General features: G+C 40.1%; 2 long non-coding RNA genes across 5 annotated transcripts in view; one reads left to right on the forward strand and one right to left on the reverse strand.

The window, feature by feature from the left end:
* Window positions 1-15945, forward strand: part of LOC144576829 (uncharacterized) — a 741704-nt gene that overhangs the window by 626782 nt on the left and 98977 nt on the right. The window lies entirely within an intron of this gene.
* The window catches only part of LOC118154674 (uncharacterized), a 155555-nt gene that overhangs the window by 28195 nt on the left and 111415 nt on the right, over window positions 1-15945 (reverse strand). The window lies entirely within an intron of this gene.

Genomic DNA, 15945 nt, shown 5'->3' on the forward strand with positions numbered 1-15945 from the left:
CACTGTACTTTCAGCTTTGGACTGTGAATTGATTAATAAAACAAAAGTTGAAACATGCAGATAGGTTATCTTACAAGATCTGGGCCCAATATATTAGCATTTTCAGGTACCTGTAAGCTTAGATTATCTTACTAGATTTGGGACAAAAATATTAGTATTTTCAAGTACCTGTAAGTTTTTTCTACATATACTTAAACTCTGGTAAATCAGAAAAGACACCATTACCCTCTCACCCACTCCACTGAAATAGGATCCAAACAACAAATGCCCTGACCTTCATGTTTATACGTTGAGATTCAGCCAACAGGTATACAGCATTGATCCTATTGAGAAACCATCATAGTTTCTCTCTAGAATATTAGCTTCATTTTGTTTTATTTTACTCAAAAAAGAGATTGTATGCATGTTATAATCCTCTCTTCCAGGATATTTCGAGGAAAGAACAAATTCTGGCAGAATGCAATAGATCTATGCCTCTATAAGGCAGAAGACAATTCACACATCCCACAACTACTAAAAATGTATTAGGTTTATATTAGAAAGATAATCTGTCTTCTTAGCAAAGTTTCACTTAGTTTCTTGCCACATTCTGACTTCCGTTTTTTTTCTAGCCATTATTTATAATGTAAAAAAATGAAATTCAAACAGAATACTGCATTTATCATAAACTAAAACTAAAACATATGTCATCAGGGCAGGTGTTTAGGCATTCAACAACTCAAGTGAATCGTAAAAAAAAAAGTGTTCTCTGGAAGGATTATTTTATACTGCAGTAAACGAACTCCTTAGAATTACTATGGGAACCAATGAGTCACACAGGAGCCCCAGAAAGGTAGACAGGGTGGAGTAGGAGCCCACTGCGTTCTTCCTTTTGGCAGCATGCTGATCAGGACCTTTGTCTAAATTGCATCTGCAATCGCTTTTCAGTGTCATCTTGGAATTCCCAGAAGGGCACTCTGGCACCATATCTTCCCTTCTAACTTAGAGGAGGATTACCATGAGAGGCAAAGTTCTAAAATGTACTAAAAGTCATTTTTTTATGTTAAAAAATGTTCAAATAAAATAAAAATCCGGTATGATTGTAGAGAAACCTGTTGCTGTTGTTTGCTTTGGAACACACTCCTAATCTTTGGTTATAGGACTTCAAAATAAGGGGAGCATAGCCATGTAGACAATAGTTTGTATTATTAAATATCCTCCACTCTGAGCTTGTTTAATAATCCATGCATATCTCTGCCACTGCATTTGTCATATTAAATTTGAATTATCCCTTTATGTGCTGTCTCCTTCATTACAGTGGAGGACTTTGAGACAGGGACTGTGTATTTATCCATGTTTCATTCCCAATGCCTGGGTCCAATTACAAAAATAAATAAATTCACAGATAGGTGGATGGAAGGGAATTGAGCACTGAGAGATAGCATTGAGAATAGGTCAGAGGTGGCATTAATTTGGGCTCAGGGATAGCTGGAGCATATACTATTAATGAATTTTTAGATAAAACAGTCAAAGCATAAGGGTAAAACATATTTAGAAAATGTTGAGTTGTTAGAGTTTATAACTTGTCCATATGCACTGTGAAATTTTGAAGACAAATAGAGCATATAATGTTTCAGAAATTTACTTGACCACATCACACCCATTAACTATTTCTGAAATGGTATTTGGTGAAATGTCATTTGGAGAGCACTGGCCTGCATCCAGAAGCCTTCTTTAGTGAACCATCTTTATTTTATTTCATTAATGTTATTATTATTATTACCGTTTTTAGAGACAGGGTCTCTCTCTGTTGCCCAGGCTGGAATGTTGATGTGTGATCAAAGCTCATTACAACCTCAACCTTCTGGCGTCAAGTGAGCCTCCCTCTTTGGTCTCCCAAAGTACTGGGATTGCAGGCATGAGCCACCATGCCCTGTCCACTGCACCATCTTTAAAAAGAAGTCCAGAGCGATTGGTGAGAAAAAAAAGAAGAAAATAGGAACATGAATGGTTAGGTTTGGGAAACGTAATTTTCAGAGTGAGTAGTATGGGTTTGTAGAAACGGCAAATTATTTTTAGAAAACTATGAATTGGGTAAGTGCCAAGCTTCAGTAAAAAACGAAAAACAAAAAATCATAGAGATTTGGAGAAGTAGTCAAACTAGTGATACAAGATACTCAGATTTTATTTGTTTTTAAAACATTTTTAATCTTCCATAGTTATATATAAAAGTGGTTTTAACAACTGATTTTTCTTGCCTAATCAATAACCAAAATACCTTCAAACCACTACCTCAGTGATGTCATGTCTTAAGACTCTTTGCCTCTGTCTTCCCACTTTAGCCACATGAAATAATTGCTGTCCTTCAAACACACTGATCACGCTCTCATTTTGGGGTCCATGTGTCATTTTGTTTCCCTATGTCTGAGAAACAATTCCCTAAGTACCACTGATTATTCTGCTTTCCCAAATGGCACTTCCTCAAAGATTCCTTCTCTAGCTAAAATATCCTGCCACTACTCTCTCCTAATCTTATTTACTTTTCTTCATCACGCTTACCACTGCCTGAAATACTACATAGATGTGTATAGTTTATTTTCCTTTACAGGAGTATAATATTAAAAAGGGGACCAGATGTTAAAGGTATAAAGACAAATAAGAGACAGTCCTTGCCTTCATGGAGCTTCCAGGCTTAACTGAATATAGGTCCCTCTCTGTCCTCCATTCCCTGGACACCCCAGTCCTAAGGGAGACTCCTTAGCATCTATGGCAAAGTAAGGAAACTAAGAATGGCTCAGTCATACTAAATTTTGCACAAATTTGCCAAAGATGTGGGAAAATCCTAGTCATAGAACTTCCTCACAATGTGATTGTGAATTAAACACACCTTTGTAAAAGGTAAAATATTGTAGAATGACATATTTATTATTATAATTAGTGTTGAACCAGCACTTACTTTTTATTTAAGCTTGTATTTCTGAGCTAAACTAATAAATTCATCTTTCACATGAACAGCTTGTCTCTCGGCATAAATTGGGTACATTGAGAAACACATTAGCAATTTCAGGCTCACCAACTTTGAGAATTCTAATGCTGGAAGGGACCTCAGAGGTTGCCTAGTGCAACCCCCTCATTTTCGTATTTATGCTTACGGCACTAATTATTACAATCTACCATAATGAACAGTGGTCAGTAGGTATTAACAGACCCAGAGGAGTGCTCTACCAACTTGGTCTGTAATTGGTGGTTGCAACTCAATCTTGGCATAAGAGAAGGAATAATTTTTTTCTTTCCTATAAACATATAACCTTGGTCTACATAAAATGCTTCTTTCCATATTGAAGAGTGAAATAGTGGGAGAAATTATGCATTAGATATTAAGCGAGCTTGCCTGTCTTTGCCAAATTACATTTTGTCATTTGGAGAAAATAATCTGGATTGAAAATTGTTCATTGAATGTTCTCAGCCATTCTGAAATAAATATTCTGATGTGAAAATTCAATGGACTGCATGATCTAAAGGAACATTCAAACAGAAAGTAGTCAAATCAATAGTGCAATGATCACACTAGAGCAAGATAAATGTGTTCTTTTATCAAGACACATTTCAGGAGCCAGGGTGGCCTTCCTTGATAATTCACTTCAAAAATTCGCTTGTGGAAATGAGTGCAGACATTTGTCAGTGACTCTGAGGTCTTGAAGAAGTCTTTGCACTATTTTTATAATTCCACTATCAATTTTTTTAATCCCCTGCTATAAAGTACAAATGTCATTAAAGGGTCATTTTTTTTCAATTGCTGTTGTTGGAGGGGGGATAAGAAGTGAACATTATCCACATTTTTCTTTCTTTCTTCTTTCTTTCTTTCTTTCTTTCTTTCTTTCTTTCTTTCTTTCTCTCTTTCTTTCTCTCTTTCTTTCCTGCCTTCCTTCCTTCTTTCTCTTTTTCTCTTTCTTTTCTTTCTTTTTCTTTCTCTTCTTTCTTTCTTTCTCTCCTTTCAAGAGTCCCACTCTGTTGCCTAGGCTGGAGTGCAGTAGCATGATCTCGGTTCACTGCAAGTTCTACCTCCCCGATTCAAGCAACTCTCATGCCTCAGTCTCTTAAGTAGCTGGAATTACAGGTGCAGGCCACCACACCTGGCTAATTTTTGTACTTTTTGTAGAGACAGTGTTTCACCATGTTTCCCAAGCTTGTCTTGAACTCCTGGCCTCAAGTGATCCACCCACCTCAGCCTCCCAAAGTGATAAGATTACAGGCGTGAGCCACTATGCCCAGCCCCCTTTTTATTCTTCATTAAAGTATTTTCATCAATTAAATTGACTGAAATATTCTTATAACCATAATTATTACTTAAAATTTGCAGAGCTGACCTAAATTTTTATTGTAATTGGTTTTAAATTTAAAAAAAAAGTTTGCAAGGAGCAGGATTGATCAATTGAACATATAAAGGATAGTAAAATAATACTCTTGACTTGGATGTAAACTCTATTATATGCTGGAGTTTATATTTATATTTACTGCACACTGAAAAACCTTTTAAAACTTGTACAATATTTCAATGGCTTTTTAATTCTACAATACTCAACATCGGGTTTAACTGACTTTTACTGGCATTCATGTGTCACTTTGGGATGGTGGACAGAGGCTAAACTGTGTAGCAAATGGGTACTCCAGCAAAGCTCCGCTGTTAGAGTTGAGCAGGAATAAAGCACTTAAGCATCAAACCAGCATATGACTAATAAGCTGCCTTAGATATAGATCTGTGTTTTGTAATGAAAATGTAATCACAAAACTTAGACTGGATTTTCTATCCTGCTAAGCCAAGTTACCATCAACAAACATGTTAATACTTGAAAGCACATTTCAGCACCTTAATGTCAGAAAATAAGGGCATGCCAATTTTATTCAGATCTCAACGAATTCCACCTACCTAGGCATCTCCCAGCTTGTGGGTTAAATGTAATTTTAAAATTCTGATTGCTCAATAATTGATAGTCATATTTTAGGAATTGTGTTTTTTTTTTGTTTTGTTTTTTTTCTTTTTTGAGATGGAGTCTTGCTCTTGTTGCTCAGACTGGAGTGCAGTGGCATGATCTTGGCTCACTGCAACCTCCACCTCCCAGGTTCAAGCAATTCTCTTGTCTCAGCCTTCTGAGTAGGTGGGATTACAGGCACCCACCGCTATGGCTGGATAATTTCTGTACTTTTTTAGTAGAGATAGAGTTTCGCCATGTTGGCCAGGCTGGTCTTGAACTCCTGACCTCAGGTGATCCGCTCACCTTGACCTCCTAAAGTGCTGGGATTACAGGCACCAGCCACTACTCCTCGACGGAATTGGGTTTCTTATTCAGAAGGCAAATAGTAATTTACAGTAAAGGTTGTTTTTTTTTTTTAATAAAATATATCTAATGTTTCACAGTTAAAAATATTCTGTGGCTTATTTAACAAGAATATTTTGTAATTGAATTATTCTATTCCTCTTTTTCCTTCTCATGTCCTGTGTTATACCTTAGCCCATGTGTCAAGACAAATGTTTCCTATTAACAAGACTGCTTTATAAGTTTTAGGGCTTATTTTTAGTCATTCATTCCACAAACATTTATTAAGTTTGTTTTCTAGGGCAAACAACACTGTTAGGTGCTAAGGCTACAAAAATGAATAAAACAGAGTCCCTTCCCACTGAGAGCACACAGGATAGACGTTCATGTAAACAGATACCCACAATACATTTTCATAAATAATGTAACCAAGTCAGGGACAAAGACAGAGGAAGTTCATCCTCACCCCCAGCTGTCTCCCCTAGCCCCACTTCCGACTGACCACAGTATGTGATGCTCCCCTCCCTGTGTCCTCATGTTCCAATTGTTTAACATCCGCCTATGAGATGTTGGGCAATATTTTTAAGAACCTTAAATGGGCTGTGCCAAACTAGTTGGACTTGATCCTGGCAAAACGAAAAGGTACATGGTATTAAAATACTAATTTAGACATTTAAGATTATGTTTTTTCGCCTGTCAGTTAAAAAAAAATAATGTTTTGATTGACTTAACTTACTTTGCACGTGTTTCCAAGAATCACTTTAACACCAGAATCGCATCTGTGGAAAACAATCTGAGCCCAAGACTATAGTCTAAATGTATAGGGGTTCTCTGAATGTCAGTGTCCAAGAGACTCACACAAAGCCCTTATCCTCAATCCCCAAAAAGATTAATGCCCAGAACAAGTTTGGAAGATCAATTAGGGAACGTCAGAACAAACCCAAGACTTTCCGGCTTTTGGCCGGACCTATACACGGGTGGAGTAGGCAGATGGCTGCATGTTGATATTTATGGAACACTAAAATAAATATCTCCAAATATCTAACATCCATAATTGAGTTTGTTGAGGTGGGCAAGGCACTGTCCCCTGAAATTGCTATTTTTTTTTTTTTTTTTGACGGAGTTTCGCTCTTGTTACCCAGGCTGGAGTGCAATGGCGCGATCTCGGCTCACCGCAACCTCCGCCTCCTGGGTTCAGGCAATTCTCCTGCCTCAGCCTCCTGAGTAGCTGAAATTACAGGCACGCGCCACCATGCCCGGCTAATTTTTTGTATTTTTAGTAGAGACGGCGTTTCACCATGTTGACCAGAATGGTCTCCATCTCTTGACCTCGTGATCCACCCGCCTCAGCCTCCCAAAGTGCTGGGATTACAGGCGAAATTGCTGTTAAAGCACTAGCATCTTGCCTAGGAGTTACTGTATGAGCATATTAGCATCAGGTGCCCCGGACACCTAAAGGATACCAGGTATTCAATTACCTCTCAATTGGAAAGGAAAGGTAAGTAAATTTGGATCTGAGGTATCGCCTTCCCCACACTGGCCAGAGAATGGCATGGCAGAAAGTTCAAAGGAGGCAGAAAGTCTGGGTAGGACTAGGGAGAGATGTGAAAATGCTTTTGTTTCTTCTGACCCAACTAACACATCTAATGTCTTTCTGTAGGTTTAGAAGCCTGAGTCACTAAAAGTCATAGAAACTGAATTGGGGGAAACAGAAGCAAAACAAAAACACTTGCAGCTAACTATATTCAGCTGTCTGCAAGGTACCAGGTGATAGAGTTGAGTTAACTCCTTTTCCAGATGGGAAAGGACGGTCAGGTCTCCCTACATCTTTGTCATTTGGTTTGGGTACCATCCGCCTTCTTTTCTGGCATCATTTCCTTCCACTTGTCGCCTGGAATGAAAAGATCTTTCTTATATAAACTCAGTAATTTATCTCTCTGAGTTCAGACTGACTTCACAGTTGCTCCCATCCAGTGTCCTAGGGAATTCCAGGGTTCCTGGCAGGTTCTGACCAGTCCGTGGCAGCTTTTGTGACATGCTGGTCACTGTCTGACACCTGTCACTCGCCAGCTTAGGGCTGAATGCCTCTAGCTCCCTGCAGTCGACCTCAGTGGTGGTCCTGCCTCATGTTGTACTATTCTCTGCCTTGTCAGCCCTCTGTGACAGCTTAGGGCAGAGTCCTCTTCTCCCATATCAAATCCCTTTGTATCCTTCTTTCCACGTGGTGTCCGTTCTAGTTGAATGTAGAAAACATCAAGGACTGACAACCCAGAGCTCACTAACTGATGAAGCATCCAGTCCAGATTACTTCATTGATAATAATTTCCCTGAGGCATGTATATGTGTGAAGGGAGGATGGAGCTAGTGTTGCTTAGCAGAATCCTGGGGTCTCCCTTATCACTGTGTGTATTCACATAAATGAAATATGTGCTATAATAATCATTACTATAAATTGAGAACAGTTATTGAACACTTACTGTGTGCCAACCATGTAAAAATATTTTTGGGGGGTCCAAAGTGGCTCCCGCCAGAGCTCATGGCGCTCGCGAAGGCGAGGTCATCAGTTCAAGGCTAACCTGAGCAACCTCATAAGCTCAAACTGATTGGCAAAATATATATATATATATATATATATATATATATATATATATTTTTTTTTTTTTTGTAATTTTACAATTTTAGCTTTAAATACCATACTGTACTGCCCTTAGAACAAAAGAGGCCAGTTCTCTACATTTGCAGAGCAGTAGGCTTGATCTGACATTTTTCCAGAGTTCCTTTGCTCGTTTCCTCAATAGAAATCAGCACTCTGCCTCTCTTGACTTAAAGTGGGAATATTGCCTGTCTCTCAGACACGTACACACACATGCACATGGGCATATGCACACACACACACAGTCACATACACACACATTTTCAATTTCCTCCTGCTTTGTGTTTCATCGGGGTTATGGTCACAGCGGCTCCCCTGTGGGCCCCCCACATTGTTAGCATTCTGCTGTTCACTTATGAGTGAGTGAATCAGGAACAACATATTCCCTGGTAAACTGGGAGTTTAAAAGGCGTGGTCACAATGCAACAAAAAATGTGCATAAGACATTATGAGCCAAATTGAAGATTTCGAGCAATATTTTTTTAAAAAGCATTTTTCTGCAGCATTTCTCACTTAAAAATAGCAAAGTTGGAACATAAAGACAAATTTCTTAAGCCTCCCAGAAAGCCCAGGATTTAAAGAAAGTGAAAGAAAGCATAGATCCCACCTGTGCCTTGACCCATTTTCCAAGATAATAAACCAAAGGTCCCCTGCCTCCCCACTCACTCTCCTTCCCAGAAAAAAAAAAAAAAAAAAACTTACGGTGCTATACAGAATTCTTCATTATTTCCACAGTTTGTCAATACCCTATTTTCAATTTTCCTATGGAGAAGGAATTTCTGCCTGGTTGAAAGGAACATAAAAAAGCTATCTGGATATAATTCTGCTAAATACCCATCATTTCATAATAAAGCACTCAATTTAAATCGCTGTTCTCCAGGGCACTGATTACAGTATTTCCTCCTTAAACTGAACAAATTTTCCTTCCCTTTTCATAGAAAAGTGCCAAATCTTAGACATAACAACCTGCTTTCATAAATTCAGAGTATTTCCAAAGTGACAGGACATCAAATCTGAAATATGTAATATCACCAAACTAGTGTTTTGGTTTGTCCTCAGAGCCAAAATCATGTTTTAAATCAACATCAGCAAGCACTTCACTAAAGATCTCTGAAAAGTTAAAAAGATCATATAATACGCCAGATAAAAGTAGCATATTTTCCTTATATATACATATTTAACTGTGTTAATTATATAATCACAGATTTAATGCATTTGAGTTTTCTTTTTTATTGGAAAGCAACTAAAACATTTTTCTTACCTTAAAGATACTCTATTATGTAATAGGACTATTAAAGCACCTGAAATATCACAATATGCTTAGATTTATTCACATTTGAGACTTCCAAAAGTCATTGTTCTTGTAATAGGTATTGCTTTGATAAATGTCCATTTTAATTATTTGAAAGATTCAAGTTCAGGCTCCACCCCCGGGATGCCTTTGATCTGGGCTAGTTGGTATGCGATGTCCACAAATTCAGTATTCTCTTTGGACTATTTTCTCCCTTTCCCTGCATACAACTTTTAATACATGATGCTTACACCTTACAGAGCTTATTTTAGTGTATGTGTCCTTCAGAATGGATTGTGATTAAATTGTATTAACCAACAACCCCCAAACTGCAGAGAGGCTTCTGATGAAGGGGTATTTCAGTCATACTGCGCTTCCATCTCGAGTCAGCAGGGGGCTCTGTTCTACACTGTTCTCTCTCCGGGGCCCAGTCCGCCCAAGCAGGACAATCTAAAATACTGCAGATCATGGTCGCGAAGGGAGGAAACATGGCGAATCACACATCGGCTTTACCCAAAAAGTAAGAGACTTTTTTGTTTTTTTGGTTTTTACCCAAAAGTGATACACATCACTTTTGCTCACATCCTAATGGCCAGAGCAAGTGAAGACAAGCTTCAAAGACTGACTTCAAGGGGCCAGTGTGAAGACTAACTTCAGAGGGGTGCAGCAGTGCAATGGTATCACGTGCCTGGATGAAGGGGGCATGGAAACACCAGCGAAGAGCATTGCGGACCCATTCGATCCTGGAATAGTTAGTACACTCTCCTTTTCACGTGCAAAATACGCTTACCCTTTTTATTCCAGGATAACCCCAAATTGCCATACGGTCACAGCATCTAGCTCAAAGAGTAGGATCTCTGGATGACAGGAAGGATGGGCAGAGTCTCCATAGCAGGGGCTGATGTGTGATAGTCGGCAAGTCCAGTGCCAGTTATGCCCCCCACATGCTCACGACCCCAAAATGGAGCAAACAAAGGACCACGGAAATAAATACTCCCATTCAGACAGAAGAATGGGGGCACACACAGCAGACATAGGGCGGGCTGTAGCAACTCTAAATTCTCATTTCTCAAGTATTTTGAGGACTACCTTTACTTTTTGTCTTTATTTATTTACATATTTTTTGAGACGGAGTTTCGCTTTTGTTACCCAGGCTGGAGTGCAATGGCGCTAACTCGGCTCACTGCAACCTCCGCCTCCTGGGTTTAGGCAATTCTCTTGCCTCAGCCTCCTGAGTAGCTGGGATTACAGGCACGAGCCACCGTGCCCAGCTAATTTTTTGTATTTTTAGTAGAGAAGGGGTTTCACCATGTTGACCAGGATGGTCTCGATCTCTTGACCTCGTGATCCACCCGCCTCGGCCTCCCAAAGTGCTGGGATGTCTTTATTTTTTTGAGACGAGGTTTCACTCTGTCACCCAAGCTGGAGTGCAGTGACACAATCTCCACTCACCAAAGCCTTGAGTTCCAGTGCTCAAGCTATCCTCCCATCTCAGTCTCGCAAGTAGCTGGGACTACAGTCACGCACCACCACACCCAGCTAACTTTGTTTTTTGATAGAGACAGAATTTCACTACATTGCCCAGGCTGGTTCTGAACTCCTGATCTCAAGGGATCCACCCATCTTGGCCTCCCAAAGTGCTGGGATTACAGGAGGACTACATTTAATTAGGTACTGTTTTCACTTACTGGAGGTAACCCCCTTGTCTTTGGTTCTCTGTGGCTCCTGGTTCTGCCCTCTGGGAGAGTCCTCCTTTCCATTACTCTCCTTCAAATCCACAGGGAGTACCCGAGGAATATGCCCACCTGAAAACTGAGCCGTCTGCACTTCCTGCCTGCAGACAATTGGAGGTCCCTGGGTCATTTGGAGTATTAGTCAGTCCATTTTAATGCAAGTTGATGATCCTTTTGGTAGTATAACTCTCTTAAAAATTAAGTTGGCTTCCTACATACTTGACAGTAGGCTCTATTTTCAAATATTCTCACCCACAGTCCTTTTTGAGACAAAATTTGACTTTCTTTGGCTTTCTCCTGTCCATGCCTTTCGGTTCCTGCTTCATTGAAGCTCTGCTGAGCCCATCAAGTTTTTGTGGAAGAAACACGTACTTCGTCTTCTTTTTGTTCAATTGAGTGGATTTAATGGACACCACATCCTTGTGAGATGTGAGAACTTTGATATAAGACATCTTAATTCTTTCAGTGATTTTAACAGTCAGTGTGAAGGCCATACTCCAAATTTACCTTTGTGAAAAGGCTACATGTTGCTTGCCTTCATTTCTCTAAGATTTTTTTAGTTTTATCTTTTGCTGTTAAGGATTGAAGCATAATTGCTACTTCAAATGCTAAATGTTCTCTAATTTAAGGACTCTCACTATTTCCCTTCAACTTACTGCAGATTTGCCTTTGCTCCCTGGGCTCATCCCTTTTTCTGTAATATACCTTCCAAAAGCAACCACCAGGAACTGATACATACTAGCTGTTTCCAAACTCTTCCCCTAAAGCTACCAATGCATTAGGCACACCATCCGCTGCCCAGACTACTGTGAGGTTTTTGAGACAATTTTAATAGAAGGTTTCACTGTGGCATCGCATCGGTCCTCACCTTGTTTGCCTTCAGCAATAGCTTCCTTGACACTTGCTGCCTGAACACTAAGCTGTTGCCACAGAGTTCGGGATTTTGATCTCCTAGTGCTCCCCACAGAGTTCAGGATTTTGATCTCCTAGTGCTCCCCACAGAGTTCGGGATTTTGATCTCCTAGTGCTCCCCACAGAGTTCGGGATTTTGATCTCCTAGTGCTCCCCACAGAGTTCGGGATTTTGATCTCCTAGTGCTCCCCACAGAGTTCGGGATTTTGATCTCCTAGTGCTCCCCACAGAATTCGGGATTTTGATCTCCTAGTGCTCCCCACAGAGTTCGGGATTTTGATCTCCTAGTGCTCCCCTTCAGGTTTCCATTTTCTGTGTTAGTCCAGAATGACTGGATTAATGCTGTGGTAAGAAGAAATTTCCCAGATCTCAGTGGCCTAAAACAACACAAGTTTATTTTTTCTTATTCTACATGTCCGAGGCTGTGCTTACGTATCTATCACCCAGAGATCCAGGATACGGAGCCTCCAGTACCTGCTCTGTCCTCATGGAAGAGGGAAAATCATGTAGTGAATCAAAAGGGGACTTTTTAAGTCTTCTGCCTCGAAATGGCCATTTTGAATCATTGGTCAAAGAAAGTCACATTGTAGTGCCTAATTTAGTTGCTGGGAAGTGCGAAGTCCTTCCTAAGCATGCTGTAAACCCTTGAGTACTAACTTTTGCTTCCTCTCTGAGCATTTGCACACACTGTTTTCTCTTCCTGGAACATCCTTTTCTTTCTCTCCTCTGCCTTATGAAATCCTAATTCAAAACACAGTTCACAGGTCCCCTATGCCAGTGGTCCCCAACCTTTTTGATGCCAGAGACCAGATTCATGGAAGACAATTTTTCCACAGACAAGGTGTGGTGTGTGTCAGGGGGTTTTGGACTGAAACGGTTCCATCTCAGATCATCAGGCATTACATTCTCATAAGGAGCTCACAAGCTAGATGGCATACATGCAAAGGTCACAACAGGGTTCACGCTTCTGTGAGAATCTAATGCTGCCCACTGAACCTGACAGGAGGAGGAGCTCAGATAGTTAGTAACTGCGGCCCAGTTACTAACAGGCCATGGACCAGTAGCAGTCTGCTGTCCAGGGGTTGGGAGCACCTGCCCCATGCTCACATTTCTCAATGTGAGACTGAAGAATAAAGCCTACTGTCTGGTGTTCTTATGGAATGTTGCTCCAGCATTTGCTAAATTGCATACTTAATTATATCTGATTTTATCACTAGACTTTGGACTTTTTGAGTGTATGATTTGACTAATTTTTTTTTCAATTCCGAGTACCTACACAGTGCCAGGCTCATGGTGGATGCTAAAGGAATTATTATGGAGTGAATTTGTTTTGAGATATCAATGACAAAATCTATGGTGGATTTTTTCTTCAGATTAAGATTTTAATGATATTTTTTGATGTAATAATTGTGAATGAAGCATTTGGTCTTGCAATTATTTTTATTTGAAATGGTCTTCCATTTCTTTCCTTCCACTACTTCTTCTATTATCATAGTCGAGGCTTTCGAAACAATGCACTTAGACCACCCTAACAGCTTCTTAGCTAATGTGCTTAGTTTTACTCCTTCTCATTCATTCTGTGGCTGAGATAATTACTTCTCATCATGAAAAAGTCATTGTTTTGACCATACCATGCCCTGGAACCTACAATGATTTTCTATCATTCGTCAGTTCTCACTCTTAAAATACTATCAAATTTGGAACTCAGTTTTCATCTCACAGCCCATTTCTGGTTGTCATTATCCATTCCTCCTCAAAGCTTCCACTCTCCTTCAGTCTCAAATAACTTCCCACTGATTTCAAGATAAAGTCAAGGCAACTTTAGGATTTTCTAAGACCCTTCATGACCTGCCTCCTTTCTTTCAACTCGAGACTCACCTTTCTCCCTATTCAATTCTCTACTTCCGTTTACAACTGGAGCGACATCTAACTTATCCAAGTTCTTCACATCCATTGCTTCTCTCTCAGTTCTAGAACTTTGACCTGCTGGCCTGAAACTCTCTTCCCCTTTCTTTTAACAGGCCAAATTCTGCTTTCACTATGACATTCTTCCAGTATGTCTTTAAACATGACTTCATTGGAATGTAATCATTCTTGACTCTCCTGGACTTGGTCCTGGGTCTGTTTAGTATGCTATAGTCCCACATAACCTCACCTGCCATATTTTATTATTTTCATCCATTTAATGGTCTAGGGGTGAGTGCTGAATTGTATCTGCATGTCTACAGTAATAATCACAATGGTTAATATTTATTAGGTACTTTTGTGTCAGACATTTTGATAGGAATTTTGTATAATGTTGCAGATACTAGCTAGTAGTTCAGTAAATCCTTTCTATCTTCTGGCATTTCCCAGGCTCCTAGGTAGTTTGATGTAAACAAGTCATCACATTCTAGCCAATGAGAGGTGAGTGAGATAATAAGTGTCACTGTAAGATCTAATGTATAAATCCTCTCACCCAAGACCATCTGTGTTCTCTCCCCTTCCTTTGAATATGGGCTGTCTGACTCATTGCCTAGTAGAATGCAGTGAACGTGATGCTGTGCGGTGTTAGGGGCCAGACCTTAAGACATCTGCAGCTTGTGCCTTTGCCTTCTTAGACTGCTGCTTCTAGAAGGCAAGCCACCATGTAAGAAGTCTGTGTTAGTTTGCTGAAAATAACATGATCTCATTCCTTTTGATAGCTGTGTAGTATTCCATAGTGTATATGTACCACATTTTCTTTATCCAGTCTATCCTTGATAGGCATTTGAGTTGATTCCATGTTTTTGTTATTGTGAATGGTGCTGCATTTATTGAACATATGTGTGCATGTATCTTTATGATACAATGATTTATATTCCTTTAGGTATATACCCAATGATGGGATTGCTGCATCAAATGGTATTTCCCATTCTAAATCTTTGAGGAATTACCACACTGTCTCCCACAGTGGTTGAATTAATTTATATTCCCACCAACAGTGAAAAGCATTAGGAAAAATAGCTAACGCATGCTGGGCTTTACCTAGGTGATGGGTTGGTAGGTGCAGCAAACCACTACGCACACATTTACCAATGTAACAAACCTGCACATCCTGCACATGTACTCCGGAACTTAAAATAAAATAAGTCTGTGATGAGAGCAGCCAACGATGTTTCTTTATGCTTCCAGCTGTTCCTTCTAGTATGCATGCCTTTGGGAGTTCCCTTTGCTAAAATCTGGGCTGGGCCTGCAACTTGCTCTTGATTAATAGAGAGTGGCCAGGGTGATGCTATATCACTTTGAATTCAGGTCATTAGAAGCCTAGAAATTTCTTATCTGAACTTTTTGAGACACACACTCTCGGGATGTGCCTCTTAGCACCCAGCCGCCATGAAGTGTGAAGTCAAAGTCACATACAGAGGCCAGGTGTAGGTGCTTCCGGTGATGCTTACAGCTGTGCTCCCAGAAACAGCCAACATCAACAGCCAGTCTGGGGCCTGAGCTTTTAGGCGTCCAGATCAGTCAAGCCTTAGGATAACTATAACCCAGTCGATATCTGGCAGCAAGCATATGACAGACCTCAATCCCGTGAGAAATTATCATAAATTATTGTCCCATTACCAGCAATGGACAGCTGGAGCAAAATCTGACTACTCTGAGACCTTCATAACAAAGCAGCCTTCTCTGCTACTGTGAAGGATGGCAGCCTGACTGCCCTAGAGGGGGTGCTGCATTGGCTGAGAGTCTTATTATCTCTTAGCCATGCAGGAAGAAAGAGGCCACATTCAAGAATACAAAGAGCTGGATATGCAAGTGAAATCTTTTGGACTGGCTGACCCAGGTTAGCCACTGATGAACACAGATGAGTGAATGACCAGGTGATACCACAGGGAGCAGAGAAATGCTTCTCTGAGCCCTGCTTAAGCTCCTAGCACCCAGAATGGTGAGCAAATGAAAGGTTGTTGCTTTGCACCATGATGCTGTGTTGTAATTTGTAATGCCACATTAGATAATCTCAAAATACAGAGTATTTGAGATTAGATCTATTGAATTCAAAGCCAGATCTTTTTAGACTGTGATTCTAATAAGCCTGTAAAT

Source organism: Callithrix jacchus, chromosome 6 (assembly GCF_049354715.1).
Source record: "Callithrix jacchus isolate 240 chromosome 6, calJac240_pri, whole genome shotgun sequence".
Classification (NCBI taxonomy): Eukaryota; Metazoa; Chordata; class Mammalia; order Primates; family Cebidae; genus Callithrix; species Callithrix jacchus.